The following is an 11,636-nucleotide window of genomic DNA, read 5'->3' as shown; positions in this document are numbered from 1 at the left end:
TGGTATAATAAAATACATCAAAAAATTGTTGAAATCATTGATGTTGTAGTTGATGAAGCATGCAGAAATCCAAAAAAGATGAAATCAACATAGGAATATGACAATGAGGAAGATGAGGATTGCTTTCCCGCATCAAATCAAAATGATATTGAAGAAGAAATAATGAAGCACCAGAAGAAGATACAACAGATATGGAAAAGACTCCATCTAGGTATGTTCAGAAGTCATCCAGAATCTCATATTCTAGGAGAAAAAGGGTTTGGAGTACAAACAAGAAGAAATATTAGAGGAACGTCAAGTTATCTAGCATTACTATACTCCACAAAACCTCAGAATGTAAATGAAACCTGCAAAGATGAATGTTGGGTTAAGGCCATGGATGAAGAATTAGATCAAATTGAAAAGAATGGTACTTGGGAGTTAGTTCCTAGACATCATGATAAAAATATTATAGGAACAAAAAGGATATTTAAGAATAAACTGAAAGAAAATGGAGAAGTTATTAGAAATAAGGCAAGACTTGTTTGCAAAGGGTATGCCCAACAAGAAGGTATAGATTTTGAAGAAACTTTTGCACCTGTTTCGAGACTTGAAGCCATAAGGATTTTTCTTGCTCTTTCAAGTTTTTGAAAATTCAAAGTATATCAAATGGATGTAAAATCAATCTTTCTTAATGGAGATTTATAAGAAGAAGTTTATATTGAACAACTAGAAGGATTCATTCTTGGAAATGATGCAAAACTTGTATGCAGACTCAAAAAGGCTCTCTATGGTCTAAAACAAGCTCCAAGGGCTAGGTATTACTGCCTTGACAAATATCTACAACAACAAGGATTTACAAAATGTTCTACAGATAGAAATTTATACAAAAAGATTGAAAATGATAAATTGATAATTATTGTTGTTTATGTTGATGATATCATTTTTGGTAGCAATGAAGAATCCATGAGTCAGAATTTTGCTTCAGTAATGCAACAAAAATTTGAAATGTCGTTACTTGGTGAACTTATTTTATTGGTCTACAAGTTCAGCACACAAAAGATGGTATCTTTATCTCACAAACCAAATATTTCAAGCAGATCTTGAAAAAGTATAGAATGGAAGATTCTAAACCAGTATGTACTCCAATGGTAACATGATGCAGTCTCAACTCTAATGATGAATCACCAGCAATAAACCAACTAACTTACATATCTATGATTGGAAGTATGCTTTATCTAACAGGTACCAAACCTGACATCATGCATGTAGTAGGAATTGTTGGAAGGTTCCAAGCAAATCCAAAGGAATCACATCTCCAAGCAGTGAAAAGAATTTTCAAATATCTTCAAGGAAATCGGGACATTGGACTATGGTATCCTAAAGATACAGACCTTACTCTTCATGCATATACAAATGTTGATTGGGTAGGAATTGTTGATGATCAAAAGATCACTAGTGGTGGTGCATTCTATATGAGTTCCTGGTTAGTATCTTGGTTCAACAAGAAACAAAGTTCAATTTCTTTATCTACAGCTGAAGCAGAATATGTGGTTGTTGCATCTTGCTTCACAAAACTACACTGGGTGATGCAAACTTTGCAAGAAATTCAGATCACATATACTCCACCCATCTCCATTCTATGTGATAATATAAGTGCCATCAATATTTCAAAAAATCCAGTGATGGACTCCAAGACCAAGCACATACCCATCAAGTACCATTTTCTATGAGAACAAGTGCTTGAACAAAAGGTCAAATTGGAGTATGTTCCCTCCAAAGAATACGTTGCTGATATATTCACTAAACCACTGCCGAGAGAAACATTTGAATATCTTAGACAAAAGTTGGGAGTAGTTGTTTCATCATCATGCTATTAAATCTAGTTTTTCAAAGGAAGGTTATTATACGTGGGTTTCATGAAGTATAGTCATGTATACATGTGGGTTTCTGTGGCTAAAGAACTGTATATATTTTTCTGACAGGAAAAACAGTGGGTTAGACTCTGATATGGGTGTTATGTCTAAATTTGATGATTACAGTCTAACAATATACTTTGTTCATTAATTTTTATTTGACTGATAAAGATGCCTTGATTAATGACTTGTTATCAATGCACATGTAGCACAGGTTCAAGGGGAGCATTAGCCTTCACACACATTCTCCATTGTTGGCATTATGGTTGTTGTGTCCAGATATGGCTTCATATATTTATACCATTTGTTTCTTAAGTCATTTAAAAGTCTAGGGTGTGATATGACTTCTCATACATTTGAATGAGTCCTATTCGGAAAATGATGTAATTTGTATCCCCACATTGCATGGGATGGATGATGTAATATTTATTGTATTTCTATTATGTATAAACAATTGGTATATCCCCAATTGATTGGGAGATTGATGTATGTATGATTCATTGGGGATAGTAAGGTCAAACTCACATAGTTGAGTTATAGAGTCATGTTATTCTTTTGGAAAATATTTTTGCAGACTCTGCATGTGCTCAAGGGGAACATGGATAGTTAGTGCATCACAACATGTACAATGATATCAGAACATGCACAAAGAGGGAGTTTAATCATAGAATTCAGCATGTGCCTAAGGGGAGCATGATCATATTTAGCTGTTCAGATATGAAGAGTACCCTAGTTTTCCCTTTGCCCTTGATGTCAAAGGGGGAGAGAATTTTGGTGTTGCCTGTTATCTCTAACAGTTTCTACAGCTTGAAAAAATCAACACCATCATGGTTGCCATCAATTCCAAAGGGGGAGATTGTTGGCATTATGATACAAGTGTTGTCCTTGATGGAAACTCACTCACATGTCAATTTAATTTTGGTAAAAGGAAAATCGCAGTACAATAGGTATATTCAAAGGTTACAAGGAAATGGTATAGAAGAATAGTAAGATGGAACTAAGGTCTACTGATCAGAATATAGGAGGTAAAGCAAAAAAATGATACACGCTGGTCCACTTAGTCAAAACATGATATACACATTGTTCCACATAACAAAAAGAGAGTATACGTATACACGCACTGCCACAGAAAGAAAAGCGCATACATGATTGGAAAACCTAGGTTTTGGTCTGAGGTATTTGGTCTGTGGTATTGACCCTAGTTATTTGGTTTGTGGCATTGACCTTAGGTATTTGTTCCAAGGTATTGATCCTATGTAGTTTTGGTCGAAGGTATTGACAAAGGGCCTAAAGCTATATAAGGAGGAGAAGATATTTATGGCGACAGTCTCTTCAATGTTGGACAAGTTTCGCTCGGAATCCAATGTGTTTACAAAGTAGTCTCATTAGATTAGGATGTTAAAAGTATTTACCATTCACCAAGTTAATGTTGTTGTACATGATTCAAGTTCCAATGGGTGTGGATAAGTGTGCAAGGTATGGTGAGGGTTACTGATTGTTATGGATTATGGTGGTAATAATCGTGATATGTGTGAGTTGATGCGAGGATTAATAACAATGATGACATGAAATCATTGTTATTAAATATGACACCTTTGCTATTAAATGTGATACCTCCCTCCAACTAAAGTATGACCATCCTCGGTCATGGTTGGTCATGTTGTTACAGGAAAAAGTGTCTATATAGAACTGCTCTATCCCACTAAGGTGTGATAGTTGCCTTAGAAACAAACAGAGAAAAGCTACTTTTGTTTTTCCTTTATGAATTATAGATAGAGAGGAACAGAAAGACCAATCTCTATCTTGCGCTAATCTCCCGATTTGATCCCTCTCTTATTTGATTCATAAAGGGAAAACAAAAGTAGATTTTCTCTGTTTGTTTCTAAGGCAGCTGTCACACCTTAGTGGGATAGAGCAGTTCTATATAAACACTTTTCCCTGTAACAAAATGGCGACTCTGCTAGGGACATAATTTGTTTGTTTGTTTATCATTCTTTGTTGTTTGTTTTATAAACTTACAAGTAGCATTCGAACTGCATTTTCCATAACAAATGCAAAGTAGATAACTGCTGCTTCAATCCATCTACTAGATCTGTTTATGATTTAAACAACTGATTCACAAACTATCTGATTGCCCTTGTGATAGCTTTTAGATTCTCCTTAGATCTACCCCTGATTGTTGCATTACTGATTGCTTTTTGCTCAGCCAAAACCCAAGCATTGAACTGCAAACTATGACCCGGAACCCGAACAAAGTCTCATTTTTGGCCCAGCGCAGGTACTGTTCAGAGATTCTGAATTTCAGCGCACTTCCCGAGTGGACAACCTGCGCTGCATTTCAGATTCTCTGTGTTATAGGTGCGCTGATCAGACTAGCTCTGTGCAGTTGTGGCTTCTGTGGTTCATTCTTTCCAGTTCTATTCCTGAATTTTGCTGCCTGTGATCAGTATATGTTTGTTTGAAACCTCTTTTGCTTGCTGTTATTCCGCCTCCTTTGTACAAAAGAACTGTAGATGTTTTTGTGTGTTTGTTGAGTCATTTACAGTTCTCCTTTGCAAAAGTAGCGTAATCATACTGTCGTCCTTTGATTTGAATTTGTCGCTAGTGTCGATTTCAATCGTAGGAAAGAGCTTGATTGCTGTTGATGATTGATTACCCTGTTACTATTGCTTTTGGTCTGGATTTTGAATTTTCTAGTGTCAAGAACAATTATTCAGTTCAAAATCATAAAGTGTTGTGATCGTCTCCATTTTTGATTTCGAAAAGAAACTTGTTGATATTTGTCGCTTGAAAAGAAATTCAGATTTGTGCATCAACTTTCTTTTTAGCATTCATATACTAAGAAAGTCGAAAACAAATGCATGCATGTGCATTTGCATATAGACAGTCTGATTGGCTTGATTTAGGAAAGTGCATTTAGAGTGTGCTCTTTGCTCTTTGTGAAAAGATTCTGTCTTTCTTTTCCCTAGTAGCTAGGATTTTCATTGCATAAAGGAGATAAAATGTTTGTTTATCATCTTAGATTGCATTTTAGGAATTACATCTACATCTCGTGGTGAACTCGAAAGGCAAACTTCATAAACAAGATAAACTTAAAATAAATTCAATGAATCTAACAACTCTTTGGAACTTAACGCACAACATTTAGGAGTCTAGGCTAGAGACGTATTCTGGTGTCGTAAAGCCTGGTAACTGTTGTTCTCACTGATGGTTGGGTGATTCCTCCATTTTGAGATGATAAGTGCCAGTACGGACTTGTGCTCCCACGTACCGTCGAGTATATTTTGGGAGACCCCAATAGGCTTAATCATTTATCCATAGGAAGCCTGTCTGCCGCCATATCGATCGCAATGCACTGAACACAGCATTCGGGAAGATTGACTGACGTACCGTAAAAAGTATTCTGCAGTTTTGCGATTGGTTTGGTAATCCCTCTACCTAGATTTCCAGAGTAGTCCCTTTCGTTCCTTTTCAGACTCCTTAACGGAAAAGGTCCATCTGAGCACTTGTCACTTCAGGCTCATTAGAAATCGAAGGAGACTAGAGTCATATTTTGTTTTTTCTTGACTCTTAAAAATTGAAAAAACAAGTTGTGTCAAAGCGTCTAAAATTCCTGGTTAAGCTTATGAGAATGGCCATGCGAAAACCCTGCTCCTAGGGTTTCTCCTCTGCACTATTCGGTCCTTCCACCAGCTCTGGCAGCGCACCAACATCGATTAGGGGTTCTTATCCACAGAGGCCATGTTCTGGCCCGACAAATGACAGAAGGGGGGTCCACTAGGACCCCATCATACAGGAAAGCAGTCATGCAGAAAAACAAAGCCCATGAAGGCTTCAATATCCCAGGTTATGAAGCCCGAAAAGACAGTTCTGAGACAAGCAACGAAATGACAGTCCAGGGGCAGAAAGATCCAAATCTCGGATCAGAGACGCCAGGAAAGGACAGCAACAGAAAGGAGAGGCACGTGAACAAATCAGACACAGGCAAGAGCAGCTCGGTTCCAGTAATCGAACTGACAGACGAAGAAAAGGACCACAGAGAAGGAAAACGCACTGCAGAAAATGAGGATAAAACGGAAACCTCCAACCTCAGCCCCAAAAATAACCTGCAAGGAGTCTGTAAACCTAAAAAGAAGGAAGCCCTTAGAGTGGTCTTCTCAGATCCACATATCCAGGTCTACAGAGACCACATGATGGAGCATGCAATCATATGCAAGTTTATGGGACTGTGGCCAACAGAACGAGCCCTCTGCCAATGGATCAAGCAACACTGGAGACCAAAAGGTGATGTCAAACTCCATCTTGGAGCTAAAGGTTTTTTCACTGTTGTTTTTTCTAACCTAGAAGATAAGGATAGGATCTTCGATGGAGGGCCTTATTTCCTCTCCTCAGCAGGCCTCTACATGAGGCCGTGGAAAGCGAACTTTACACTTGAAAAAGAAACCTTCACCCGAGTCCCCGTTTGGATCCGCCTCTTCTCTCTCCCTATCGACTACTGGGGTCTAGCAACCCTTAAGAGCATCGGGGACCGTCTCGGCACCTTCATTAAAGCCTCAGAGGCAACAATGCAAAGGAAGTACACTTCCTGTGCCAGGATCTGCGTCGAAATGGATGTTTCAGGCGCCTTGCATGACGGACTGTGGTTAGAATTCAGAGATGAAGATTACTTCCAAGCCATCGACTACAAACAGATCCCCTTCCGATGTAGGAAATGCCATGAACACGGCCACCTTATCAGGGAATGCCCATTAAACAAACCAATAGAAGAGGCCAAAATTGAGCAGCCAGCAAAGGACCAGGAAGTTTTCAAAAAACCAAAACCACGACAAAGGGCCTACAGGAAAAAAATAAGCAAAGCAGTAATAGATCCCAGCAGAACCCTTAATCCGTTCAACATTCTGGACTCAGAAGTTGACTCGGAAGGAAACCACAATGAGACAACGCTTCCACAAGATCCCCAAAAGAATAAGACAGAACATAGAGCTACCGATGCAGAAGATTTCACTTAAGACACAGAAATTCAAACGCAGGAAGCAGCAGACGCAAGAGACGAAGACATAGACATGCTAACAAGCGACGGGGGGAGTGAAGACCTGGAACTCAACGAAGTCCTAGAAAAAGAAGGGGTCAACCTACCAGATATGGAAAAACAATGGAGAGCTCAAGGGCTGGAAAATATCCCAGAGGAAGAAATAAGGAAGATCCGAGATCTCTTCATCGCAAAACAACAAGCAGCGCTAGACAAACAAAAGAAAAGGTAAGGAATCATGAAAGGCACAGGTAACCATCCTAAAAACCCGTTTCTACACTCTTTAGGACGAAAGCAGAATAAAAGAAGAGGCAGAAGGACAAATGGAGAGGTTCTCCATGATTTGGGTATTTTCTTGATCAATTCAGGTAAAATGAAGGATTTGCATGCCTTCCTGTCCTCCCAATAACCTCCTCGTTACTAATGAAAATCATCTCCTGGAATACAAGAGGGCTCAACAGCCTCACCAAGCAACGACTTCTCAAGAGGAAGTTACAACAGGAAAAGCCAGACATCATGCTCATTCAAGAAACAAAATGCGCCATTGCTCAACTGGAGATCATCACCAGAAAGCTAAGAAACTCTATCAAATACATAGACGTTGCAAGCCAAGGATGGGAAGGAGGTATTGCAACTCTTTGGGATTCCAAAGCCATCGAAATCATCTCTATGGAAGCCACCAGATCATACATCGCCACAGAATTTCAACTAACAGGTAATTCTGAAACCTACCTCTGTATTAATGTATATGGGCCTCAGCATTTAGAAGATAAAATATCTTTCCTGAGCATGTTAACAAAATTAATGCAAAGACACCAGCATTCCAAGATAATAATGGGAGGGGATTTCAACATGATTACCACCCTACTGGAAAAAAAAGGAGGTCTCAAGCGCCTCAATAAAGACTCAGAGCTCTTCGTCGACTTCATGGATTCTGCAAAGCTCATTGACATCCCCCCTAAAAATGGGCTCTACACTTGGAATAACCGAAGAGGAGGAGAAAACAGGATAGCTTCTCGCCTTGACCGTTTTTTGATCTCAGAAAATATCTTACTGGAAGGAAAAACAGTAGCCTCTGATATCCTCCCCAGTGGGGGATCGGACCACTGGCCCATCGCCCTGGAAGCTGCGTTTCTAGAGACCCCTAAAAAAAGACCCTTTAGGTTTGAGAAATTTTGGCTAACTCACCCAAACTTTCAGGAACTGGTAAAAAAATGGTGGGAAGAGCCCAGGAACATCAGAGGGACCAAAATGTTTAAACTCCAGTCCAAACTAAAGTTCATCAAACTCAAAATAAAGGAATGGAATTCAACCGAATTTGGTAACATTTTCCAAGATAAACACAATATAGAAGACCGATTAAGCCAAATTCACAAGGAATGGGCCTCTGGGATCAACAAGGAAAACTCCAATGAACAGGAAAAGATTCTAATGCAGAAATGGTATCTCCGATGCCAACAGGAAGAAATCCTTTGGAAGCAAAAATCCCGCATCCAATGGTTGAAGGAGGGAGAGCGAAAGACAAAATTCTTCCATAGATCGACAATGGATTACAGGGGAGCCAACAAAATCCTCAAGCTCACTAATGCTGCTGGAGAAGTCATTCAGAATCATAATGAGATCTCAACTTTGCTTACCACCTACTTCAAGAAAATTGCCCAGGAATCTCAAGAAGAACGTATGGAAGCCCATGAGGAAATAACCCAGGCCATTCCCCAAATTATTACTCCAGCTCAAAATGCCTCTCTGTTAAGAAAGATATCACTGGAAGAGGTGGAGGAAGCAGTTAAAGACATGCCAAATGATAAAGCTCCTGGCCCAGATGGTTTTACTATAAACTTCTACAAAGCTTGTTGGCAAATAGTCAAAACAGAGGTCTGGCAAGTAGTTGAAGACTCAAGGCGCTCTGGCTCAATTCTCAAAGGCCTAAACTCCACCTTTCTAGCCCTAATCCCCAAAGAGGAGGAAGCCCTAACTCCAGAAAAGTTTCGTCCTATAGCCCTGTGCAACGTGATTTATAAAATCATCTCTAAGGTCATCACCAACAGACTTAAACCTATCCTCCCTGACATCATCTTGGAGGAACAGTTAGGCTTCGTGGAAGGTAGACAAATTCTGGACAACATCCTCCTGGCACAGGAGATGACTCACACCTTACAGTCCAAAAAAATCCCTGGAATGATGATTCAGTTAGACCTTTCAAAAGCCTTCGACAAAGTTAATTGGAAATATCTGGAGGCCACTTTAAGGGCTTTTGGTTTTGACAACAGGTGGACCAACTGGATTCTCGCTCTCATCAAGTCAACAAATTTTTCTATTCTGGTTAATGGATCCCCCTCGGCCACTTTCTCGCCTTCTCGAGGCATAAGACAAGGCGACCCCTTATCCCCCTTCCTCTTTGTGATCCTCATGGAAGGGCTTAGCAGATATATTCACAGAGCCAAAGCAGAAGGAAGAATTAATGGATTGCGCCCTTTCCCTTCCACCCCTGCAACTACTCACCAGCAGTTTGCCGATGACACTATGCTACATGGCTCCCCCACTGCCAAAGAGGCCATGGCTTTCAAATCTATCCTTTCTCTCTTCAGCAGGGCATCAGGTATGGAAGTCAACCATTCTAAATCGACTATTTTTTTCTTTAACACTCATTTTTCAATTCAGAACCATCTCACGGGCATCCTAGGCTTCCGAAAAGGCTCTCTTCCCTCAAAGTATCTGGGAGCTCTGCTCACCACCAAGCCGTGGCAAAGGATCCATTGGGAAAGGCTCATAGCAAACCTGGAAAAAAAATGCAAACATTGGACCCACAGGGCCCTTAACTTTGCGGGATGCCTAGTTTTAACTAAAGCCATCCTTTAGGCTATCCCTCAGTACATGCTCTCTATCCTCCCGGCACCCAAAGCCATCCTGCAGCAAATACGATCCATCCAAAGATCCTTTCTATGGAGTGGCAGTGCAGAAAAAAGGAAATGGGCTCTCGTGGCCTGGGATAAGATCTGTAAATCGAAAAGGGCTGGAGGTTTAAACCTAATAGATCCTGATATCAGCAACAAAACAGGAGGTGCCAAGCTGTGGTGGCGCTGGCTCAAAGAGACCAACCTCCCCTGGGCCCGTCACTGGAAGGAGAAATACACCCCCAACTGCAGAGACCAGGACCTCATCAGACTCCAGGATTTGTCGGAAGGTTCGCCAATCTGGAGCCTAGCTAAAAGAAACCGAAACATTATTCAAGACCACAGTTTCTGGGAGATCCGGTATGGGGAATCGGCCCTCTTCTGGGAAGATGCCTAGCAACAGCACCCAAAGCTTGAAAACCCAGACCTCGAAAACTACAAAATAAACTGTCAAAACAGGGGAAATTTCACAGTCCATCAGTACTGGATCCCCAATGGAAACGACCAGGCTTGGCGTGAATGGACTCTTCCAGACACTGGCAATCCCAACAAGGAACACAATAGAATACATGACCTTCTCCAAGTCCTGCTAAAAAGAAAAATCAGGATAACCTCGGAGGCAGACAAGCTACGATGGGGTATGAAGGGTAATGGAAATTTCACTCTAAAAGAAGCCAGAGAACAGCTCGAACTCACAGAGCAGGGGGAGCCAGCCCCGTGGCTCAACAAGGTCTAGGATCCCCTATTCTGGTCAAAAATTCAAACCTTTCTTTGGCTCCTCATGAGGCGTAAGACGCTCACCTGGGGGAACCTGAGAAAAAAAGGATTCGAAGGCCCCTCCTTCTGTCCAATGTGTAATCAAGCAGAAGAAACAATGAACCATTTATTCAATACATGTGAATGGGCTAATCATATTTGGTAAGGGTTAGAGGCCATCATGCAGCAGTATAACAGAGATTTAGAATCCATACAAAATACCATCACCAATTGGCCAAGCAACTACTCAGAAAACCCCCAAATCAATAGCATTTGGAAAATCCTGCCTGGCTTCATCACTTGGACAATCTGGAAAGAAAGGAATAGGAGAATTTTTCAAAATGAACACAGGGATATAGAGAATTTGAAAATTACCTTAATTGAGAACATTCGTCAATTGATTCTGGTTAAAAGTCAAATCGACCCGTCCACCAAATTCTCTGCGGAAGATCAGCGAATTCTGAATGCTTTCAACATTCGCAACGAGCAAAGCCAAAAGCCCCCAGCTAAACAGCCGAACATCAGAAACACTCCAAACCGTTGGTCTCGCCCTCTTGATGGCTTCCTGAAACTGAACTTCGATGGGGCCTCACGTGGCAACCCGGGTCCAGCGGGCATCGGAGGCCTCATCCGCAACCAGAGAGGGGAAATACTCCACATCTTCAGTCAAGCGTTGGGCGAAGGCACTAACAATGAAATGGAATTTGCAGCAATGGAGAAAGGTCTAATAATCTTGCAAAGAAAGCAGGCAGACAACGCAGTAATTGAGGGCGACTCCGAAATTGCAATCCTGGCGGCAAGGAAAATCTATGGAGGCACGCCGATCAGCAAAGTAACTAAACACTGGCGCCTGGCCATGGTCACAGAGAGCATAGGGAATTTGCTCGGGAAAATGAAGGGCCTCGTCTTCCAGCCGGTTAGAAGGCAGGCAAACTCGGTAGCAGACCACTTGGCAAACCATGGGATTGATAGCCCAAACGGAATGGTGGACAGCTGTTGGCATCAGGTCGAGAATAATCAACTCAAGGAAAGGTGCTCCCACCTCGCACGAATGGACGTGGT

The sequence above is a fragment of the Pinus tabuliformis genome, chromosome 5_2, assembly GCF_031772625.1.
Source record: "Pinus tabuliformis cultivar Carrire ecotype Pingquan chromosome 5_2, CPIR1, whole genome shotgun sequence".
Lineage (NCBI taxonomy): Eukaryota > Viridiplantae > Streptophyta > Pinopsida > Pinales > Pinaceae > Pinus > Pinus tabuliformis.
Note: the sequence above shows the minus strand (reverse complement) of the source record.